The 9,445-nt window shown below is 38.9% G+C and overlaps 1 long non-coding RNA gene across 1 annotated transcript in view; it reads left to right on the top strand.

Annotated features, from left to right (window-relative positions):
* The first annotated feature begins 834 nt into the window (after window positions 1-834).
* The window catches only part of LOC120236987, a 29,958-nt gene continuing 21,347 nt past the window's right edge, over window positions 835-9,445 (top strand). The window contains exon 1 of the long non-coding RNA XR_005529826.1: window positions 835-907. This is a non-coding gene — a long non-coding RNA (uncharacterized LOC120236987). The remainder of the gene's footprint in view (window positions 908-9,445) is intronic.

The following is a 9,445-nucleotide window of genomic DNA, read 5'->3' as shown; positions in this document are numbered from 1 at the left end:
TCACTCTTGGTGATGTTTGTTCTGTATAACATGTGTAAATGTATAACAGCATGTCTCCATCATTATGCCATCATATGGAGGATTTTCACTGCCCTAAAAATTTTCTGTCTTCCATCTATTCATCACTCCACATGTCCTCTCACCAAACCCCTGGCAACCATTGATGATTTTACTGTCTCCATAGTTTTGCCCTTTCTAGATAGTCATATAGTGAAATCATGCAATATTTAGTATTTTCTGATTGGCTTCTTTTTCACTATATAATAATATGTATTTTAGCCTCTTTTCTATCTTTTCATGGCTTGATAGCCCATTTCTATTTATTTGTTTATTTTTAAATATTTATTTATTGAGAGAGAGAGAGAATGCACTTGGGGGAAGCTCAGAGAAGGAGAGAGAGAATCTGAAGCAGGCTCCACACTGTCAGCATGAAGCCCTTCACGGGGCTTGACCTCATGACCTGAGCTGAAAAGAGTTGTACGCTTAAGTCACTGAGCCACCCAGGTTCCCTAGTGCTGGGCTAGTGCTGAATTTCTTTTCAGTGCTGAATGATATTTCATTGTCTGGATATACAACAGTTTATTTATCTCTTCATCCACTGAAAGACATCTGGTTGCTTCCAAGTTTGGGCAGTTATGAATAATGTTGCTCTAAACATGCATGGACAGGTTTTTGTATGACAGAAGTTTTCAACTCCATTTGGTAAGTACTGAATCATATGATAGGAGTGTGTTTAGTTTTGTAAAAAAATAAATAAATAAACAAAAAACCCCCCGAAACCTTGCCAAAATGACTTCTAAAGTGGGTGTTTCATTTTGCATTCCCACCAGCAATGAATGAGAGTTCCTGTCACTCCACATCCTCCTCAGCATTTGGTGCTGTCAGTGTCTGGATATTGACCATTCTAGTAGGTATGTACTAGTCACTTGTTTCGGTTTGCATTTCCCTGATGACGTATGATATGGAACATCATTTCATTTGCTTATTTGCCACCTGTGCATCTTCTATGGTAGGGTCTCGACTCTGGTGTTTGGCTCATTTTTAAATAGAGTTCTTGTTGTTGAGTTTTAATCATCTATTTGGGATAACAGTCCTTTATCGGATGTGTCTTGCAAATATTTTCAACCAGTCTGTGGCTTGTCTTCTCATTCTTTTGACATTGCCTTTTGCAGAGCAGACATTTTTAATTGTAATGAAGTCCTGCTTATCAATTATTTCTTTCATGGATTGTGCCTAAAAAGAGTCATTGCCATACCCAAGGTCATCTATTTTATCTTCTAGGAGTTTTATGGTTTTGCAGTTTACATTTTTAAAATGTTAGAAAGGGAGTCATTCTTTTTGTAGGCATGGTAGCGATTCTTTTTGCCTTTTGTTTTCATTAGTACACATGTGTAACAAGGAAGTGATCTGTGGATCCACATTTTAGAAACTACAAATATAGGTTTGAATTAAATACTAAAAAAAGATAAATCTGTGATCCATTTTGAGTTAATTTTTGTGAAGATAAGGTCTATGTCTAGATTAAATTTTTTTGCATGTGATGTCCAGTTTTCCAGCATTATTTGTTCAAAAGACTATCTTTGCTCCATTATATTGTCTTTGTTCCTTTGTCAAAGGGCAGGTTGGTTATATTTGGGGAGATCTATATCTGGACACTCTATTGATCCATTTGTCTATTCTTTTGCCAATAATTCACTGTCTTGATTGTTGTGTCTTTATAGTAAGTCTTAAAATTGGATAGTGTCAGTCCTTCAACTTTGTTCTTCTTTAATATTGTGTTGGCTGTTATGGGTTCTTTACTTCTCTATAGAAACTTTAGAATTAATTTTTAGGATTCACAAAATAACTTGCTGGAATTTTGATGGGGACTGCATCAAGTCTGTAGATTAAGTTGGGAAGAACTTACACCTTGACAATATTGAGTCTTCCTTGCCATGAATATTGATTTTGTCATTAGAGATTTGTAGTTTTCCTCATACAAATCTTATACATATTTTGTTAGATTTATATATAAATATTTAATTTGGGAGGATGCTAATGTAAATGGTATTGTGTTCTCAACATGAAATTTCACTTGTTCATTACTGGCATATAGGAAAGTGATTGAGTTTTGTATATTAACCTTATATCAGTGCATTTTCATTTTGCACTGTAAATTCCTGGGGCAAGCTTGGGTTGTGCACCTACCCTTTTGTTAGAGAAAGGCCAGGGCAATATGCCTGGCAGCTCCCCCAAGGTTTTCCTAAAGGAAAATGGAGGGGAGCTGGTGGATTGGGATGGGAGGTAGGCATATAGAACAACCATGCTGGAATTCTGTCATATACTGGGTTTGTTAGGGGATAGAGAAAGTGGAATTGGCCATCTGTTTCTAACTTAGGAAACAAATCTTTTGTCTATATCCACTGTCACCCATAAATGCTGTTTTCCCCAGGCCAGGCAGGGTTTGGAAACCTGCTGTTTGTCTCTCAGTGTCTGTGAATGGTTTTCCCAATTGTTCCATGTTGTTCAAAGAGGGAGTTCTGAGTTCATGCATGTTGAATTCTTGTTTGTAAATCATGTATAATGTAAAAAGTAGTATTTTCTCATTTTTTTGTTTCATGAAAACCACAAGAAAAATAGTCTTTTTTTTTTAATGTTTTATTTATTTCTGAGAGAGAGAGAGACAGCATGAGCAGGGGAGGGTCAGAGAGAGAGGGAGACACAGAATCCAAAGCAGGCTCCAGGCTCTGAGCTGGCTGTCAGCACAGAGCCCGACATGGGGCTCGAACCCATGAACTGTGAGATCATGACCTGAGCTGAAGTCAGCCGTTTAACCAATTGAGCCACCCAGATGCCCCAAGAAAAATAGTCTTAATTGTATGCATAATTATATATTATTTTAACTCCCCTCGTGGTTCTATTGCTACCTCTCTGTGGTAAACTTTTGGGTTTCCAAAGGTGTATTCCTGTAGTTTCCTTGTATAGCATCCCACCTATTAGGCACTTACTGGCACTTTTAAAAGAGTGTGCTACTGTTCTGTTCTTTCTTCATGGCAAGTTAAGGGTAATTGTATGGCTTTGGGCTCTGTTAATTGAATGGGTTTAAAAATATATAACCAGCTGAGTCCTAGAGACTTTGAAAACTCTTAGCCTGCTTTTATTGTTAAGTGATTCCCCCAGTTTTTGGTTCAATATGGGCAGCTGGCCACTCACTCCCCTCAGCTCCCGCCCTCCCCAGATCCGGCTGAAATGTCAGAAAAAGTATGAGAAATGCATCCACAAAAGCACTGTAAATTGTAGGCTTTGAACATTTTTAAAAGACAGAAGGTAGATGTAATCAAATGATGGAGAAATGAGCCTAGATAAAAATTGCAACTCTGAACAGTCTTGGGCATGGATGGGTAGAGGGGTAAGAACCATTCTTCCTCATGGACTCTGGAGCACTTCTAAGCTTAGAGGCAACAGAGTTTACCAGGTCAGTGACAGAGAGCAGATGGTGAGAAAAATTGCAACTTACAAAATCAAGATACAAATCAACATATATATAGAGAGAGAGCTCCTACAAGAAAACATCAAAATGCTCAGTAGAAAAACACAGAAAAAGAGCACTGGGTGTTATATGGAAACCAACTTGACAATAAACTATTTGTAAAAAAAAAAAAAGAAAAGAAAAACACAGAGAAAGGAATGAAAATGGTAAAAAAAAAAAACCCAACCTATAAATAATGTGAACTTCACTAATAATCAGAAAATTGCAGATTGAAACTATGCTGAGATGTAATTTCTAGCTGAAGAGGTGTGTTAGTCAAGGTTCTCTAGGAAAAGAGAACCAATAGGCTGTGTAAATATGTGTGTGTGTGTGTGTGTGTGTGTGTGTGTAATAGATCACTTTAAGGGATTGGCTCATGTGATATGTGGAGGCTGGCAGGGCGTGTGGGCAGGCTGGAGACCCAGACAAGAACTAATGTTGCAGCTGCAGTCTGAAGGCAGAATTCCCTCTTCCTTGGGAGACCTCAGTCTTTTTCTCCTAAGGTCTCCAACTGATTGGAAGTCTTGCTCACATTACTAAGGGTCATCTGCTGCACTCAAGATCTACTGATTTCAAAGTCAATTTCATCTAAAAAAATACTTTTAGAGCAACATCTATCTAGACTGGGATTTATTTATTTATTTAAAAAAATTTTTTTTAATGTTTTATTTATTTCTAGGAGAGAGAGAGAGACAGTGTGAGCAGGGGAGGGTCAGAGAGAGAGGGAGTCACAGACTCTGAAACAGGCTCCAGGCTCTGAGCTGGCAGTCAGCACAGAGCCCGACGCGGAGCTCAAACCCACGAACCGCGAGATCATGACCTCAGCGAAAGTTGGACGCTTAACCGACTAAGCCACCCAGGCGCCCCTAGACTGGGATTTAAACAAATATTTGAGTACCATGGCCTCACCAAATTAACGCATAAAATTAACCATTACAGTAGGCAATTTTTTTTTTTTTACAAATAGTTTAGTCAAATTAGTTTCCACATAACACTCAGTGCTCATCCCCACAAGTGTCCTCCTCCATGCCCATCCCCCCTTCCCCCCACATTCATCAGTCCTCAGTTTTTGTCAGCATTCAAGAGTCTCTCATGGTCTGCCTCTCTCCCTTTCCCCCACCATTTCTGCCCTTCTTCTCCCCCTTGTTCCTGGGTCAAATTCCTCCTAATCCTCCTATACGTGCAAACATATGATATTTGTCCTTCTCTGCCTGACTTATTTCGCTCAGCATAACACCCTCAAGGTCCATCCATGTTGCTACACATGGCCAGATTTCATTGTTTCTCATTGCCATGGAGTATTCCATGGTATAGATAAACCACATCTTCTTGATCCATTCATCTGTTGATGGACACTTAGGCTCTTTCCATGTTTTAGCTATTGTTGAGAGTGCTGCTATGAACATTGGGGTACATGTGCTCCTATGCCTCAGCATTTCTGTATCTCTTGGGTAAATTCCTAGCAGTGCTATTGCTGGGTCATAGGGGAGTTCTATTGTTAGTTTCCTGAGGAACCTCCACACTGTTTTCCAGAGGGGCTGTACCAGTTTACACTTCCACCAACAGTGTAGGAGCGTGCCCATTTCTCCACATCCTCACCAGCATCTCGAGTTCTCTGATTTGCTCATTTTAGAGTAGGCAATTTTTTTTAAAAGATTGATAATATACATTGTTTCTAAGAAGTAAGAAAAAGAGAAATTCTTCTATACTGTTGCTGGGAGAGTCTATAGAATGACTAGGAACAGACAAAACAGCCATTTGGCAGTTTCTACAGAAATCTAAAATACACATAGCTTTCACTCTAGACTGGTTTTGCTGGCTTGTCTCTGACTGGCTGTGTTGTCCCACCTGAGGTCACTGCTGCTGTCTTGGTGGCCCTGGTCCTACAATCTCCTCTTCTGGGTCCAGTAACTGCTCCCTCCCCTGTGCCTTCAGGGCTGGGGGCGGCATCAGCTCCAGCTGCAGAGCTACACCCCCTGCACTGCTGTAAACAATGCCCTTATTAGTCTTCTTCCCAGTCTCCTGATTTGAGTGTGCTTTCCTCCTGGGGCCTTGCCGGATACACCCGGGCATCATCCTGGATTCTCCTGTCTACCACCAAGACATATCAATAAAATCCTCTTTATTCCTTTTCCCTCCTCCAGCCACTGAACTAGTTTCTTAACTCAGACCATTATCATCTTTAGCCTGGATTTCTGAAAAACTTTCCTGACTACCTTCCTTGCGTTCAATCTTGTCTTCCTCCAGAACACTTTTCTGTTACTGCTAAAAAATTTTTCCCAGATGAAAACCTGATTGTACTGTATTTCTCTACTTAAAATCTTGTAATGGTTCCCCAATGCTCTTAGAATAAAACTCAGTCTCCTAAGTGAGGATTCTGGGTCCTGTGCTGTCTGGTGCTTGCTCACACATGGCTCAAGGCTCGTCTATTAACTCACAACCAGGAAGTGCCAAGACAAAGGATACAATGCTAAGGATTATCTGTGCCCTAAACAGGAGAGGCTCTTACCGCCTAGGGAGGCTCTGCTGGTTTTTAATAAGCTCATTCCCAAATTAGAACTGCCATTCTCAACTCAGATGATGCCATCACCCTAACGACTGTCATCTGGTGTGGTCTCACAGCCTGACACCCACAGAATTTTGTAACACTGAAGAGTTCTGGACAGAATTTCTCCTGAGAAGACAGGGAGACTCTCTGGACCTATGCTGTTCAATGTAGTAGCCACTAGTCATGTGTGGCCACTGAACACTTAAAATGTGGCTAGTGTAATTTAAGATGTGCTCTAAATGTAAAATACATGATTTTGAAGACTTATAATGAAAAAAGTGCAAAATATCTAGTAATTTTTATATTGATTACCTGTTGAACTGATAATATTTGGATATTTTGGGGTAAATAAAATATATTGTTAGATTATGTCCACTTGTACCTTAAAATTTTTTAATGTGGCTACTAGGATATTTAAATTACATCTGTGGCACACTGGTCTAGATTCTGCAGGTCCTGGCTACTCCAAGGGTTGTGGGTCAGCACCACCACCAGCAGTATCTGGGAGCTCGTCAGCGTCACAAATTTCAGCCCTGCTCCAAACCTGCTGGCTCAGATGCTGCACTCTAAGCAGCACCCCAGGCTTCTTGCACAGTACATATTCATATGCACATTACAGTTGAGAACTACTGGTCTAAAGGGAAGAGGTGCAATGAACAAAGCTTTTGGTAATTCTTCCTGGATGCAGACATTTATTACATCTCTTTATTCAATTAAGGGTGTTTTTTGCTTTGTGGGAGAAGGAAAAAAGATAGAGTATCTATTAGATAAGAAATTCTTTAAATCAGATGCACATTCCCAGAGCCTAGTCAAGCATTCTGAGCCCAGAGGTTTAAGAGGAAGTAAATTGAACACATCAGTTCTTGAAAAATGATACAAATTTGTGATAAATCAGACTGATCATCTGAAGCATAAACTTTCAGAGGGAGGAATCAGAACTCCTTTGGAACACTGATAAAGCTAGAGATTCTGAGCATTCAAAATTCAGATTGCAAGCACTGTTTCTGAGAACAGTTAGAGTCATTGCATTGATCATAGAGTTGATGTCCAGAATTCTAGAAGGTTTGCTCTGAACTGCAGCATGAACTGGCTAAGAAAATATAACTGGAGTCACAAAAAGAAGTGCAGGAGGTTTTGATGTCCTTCTCTCTCAATTATTTTGTGTTTATTTTTTTCTGATGAAATCTGGATAATAACTACATTTATTATTAAACTTTAAACCATCTCTCCCCAAGAATTTTAAGAGTCTTAAGGAGGAGAAGAACATATTTCCATGGTCATCATAGCTGCTAAAATAAACACTTGGCATTTCTAGACCCATTGCTGAGGCAAACTGCAATACCAAACGCTTCTTAGATAAAAAGAGAGTAGTGCTATGCCTTGTTTATTCTGACTGCATTGTTTTTTTTAAAGGGTTTTCTCATATGTTGGCTTTTATGGACAGTTATACTTATTTGCCAGAGAAAACAGAGTGTGAGAGTTACCCTGATCCCTTGCAACACATGCATGTTTAAGGTCAAGTTATTCTATAAATATTTTCTTTTAATAATGTATTCATATTACAGTAAGAGGCACATAACAGATGATTATTCACAAAGATACCTACTCCTGGCATAGTTTCTGTAATACAGGTGTTCCCATTCTCTCTAAAGGCCTCTGATGTTCTGGCCAAAAGGTTTTTCATTCAGGGGTCTCCCTGGATGGTATCTAATAACTCCATTTTTCTCAAAATATATGAATAGCCACTATATTGTAGGAGGTTTGGGAAAAAATATTTGACTTCCAGAATTGTTTCATATTTATCCCTAGCGGTGGAGTTGTGTTCTCAATCTGCATTCACCGATTCCTCAGACATAATTCTCTCAGGTTAAACTCAAAGTATGTATTTTTGTTTAACTAGGTTGATTTCTACTTTTCTTGTTTCCAAAAAGTTCTGAAGCAATTAGTAGCAAGGACATATACAACAAAGCAAATAAAATGGAAGTAGAAAGTCAGTACACAGACAAATAAGTGTAAGTAATGTACCTATGATAAGATGATACCAGCCTGTGTTGAAGACCCAAATTCTACTGAACATTTTTGGAATCCAGGGATCAAAGGAAGCAATAAATATTATAGTATTTATGATCAGGAAGTAGGAGGTATACCAGTTTCCCAATAAAGATAAAAATTTTTTTGGCAATAAATTCCAAAAGAAATTCTCAAGTGGAGATTACGGAGTATGGTGTGACATTGTGGGTAAATGGATTAATGATACTACCTTCCTCCTTAGGGATATGTGAAGACTAAATGAAGCAAAACATACTAAGCCCTTAGAACTGTGAGTGGCACATAGTAAACTCTGTCATCCTAATCATGATTATATATAGATTATATACAATTTATATAATAAAAACATAGATAATATTCACAGTGACTTTTATGGCAAATACAGAAGTGGATTTCATTTAATTGTTTCTTAGAACAAGTCTAACCAAAAGCATGACATTAACATGACTCAGTGAAGGTGACCAACAGGAGCCACAGCTAACGTGGTCCAAGTGTGCGGCTGTCTGATGTTCCCACTGGATCAAAGGACAGAACAGAGGAGAAGTAGAGAAGTGGCTGGATTGCACGCCTCCTAGACCAGTAGTACTCAAGATATAATTAGTCATCCGGTAAGCCTTGAGGAGCCTTTAGATGAGCAGGGAATAAATCCAAAAACCCAGGTTCTTATAGGCAAATGGCAGGCAATTATGCAGACTTAGTAAGTTGTTTACTAGTAACTACTAGGTGTATTATTGAGAGTTACTAAAATTTGTTTCTCAAGAAACTCATGTTAATACTTGCTAGAATTTCCTGAGGATTCTAATTCAGCATTCTGCCAATAAGTCTGGTTACTTCACTGTGCCTGACAATGCTGTAAAGACCAGAGAGTGGAGTGGCTTGTTACCTGTTTATCATTAGCAGTATCCCAAGTTTATGGGATGGCAATTGAATGCAACTCTTCTTGATTTTTAAAGTATTAATTTATCCTTTTTGAGGCTGTTTGGTTAATCCTACAACGTGTTATGACTTACATTTGCATCAAAGTATTGCTAAAGTTAATGTCTGTATGATTCCCTCAAAATATGCTTGTGTTATCGTCATGGTTCTTTGTTTATTGGCATAGCTTTCTTTGACTAAGTGATAGTCACAAAGGTTTGAGAGCTACTGCGTTAGATTCGCTTGCCTGGATGTCACACTGTCAGCTGAACTCACTGCATGTTGCTCTGGAAACCAGCAAGGACAGGGTAAGGTTGACTCCTAATGTACATTTATTTATTTATTTATTCAATAGACCTTTATTGAGCTAAACCACGTAATCTAAAATCAGCCCTTTGTGCTGATACTGTGCTAAGAAATGGGTG

This window comes from Hyaena hyaena, unplaced genomic scaffold (assembly GCF_003009895.1).
Source record: "Hyaena hyaena isolate Hyena2069 unplaced genomic scaffold, ASM300989v1 scaffold_168, whole genome shotgun sequence".
NCBI lineage: Eukaryota > Metazoa > Chordata > Mammalia > Carnivora > Hyaenidae > Hyaena > Hyaena hyaena.
Note: the sequence above shows the minus strand (reverse complement) of the source record. Positions and strands in the feature narration are given on the sequence as shown.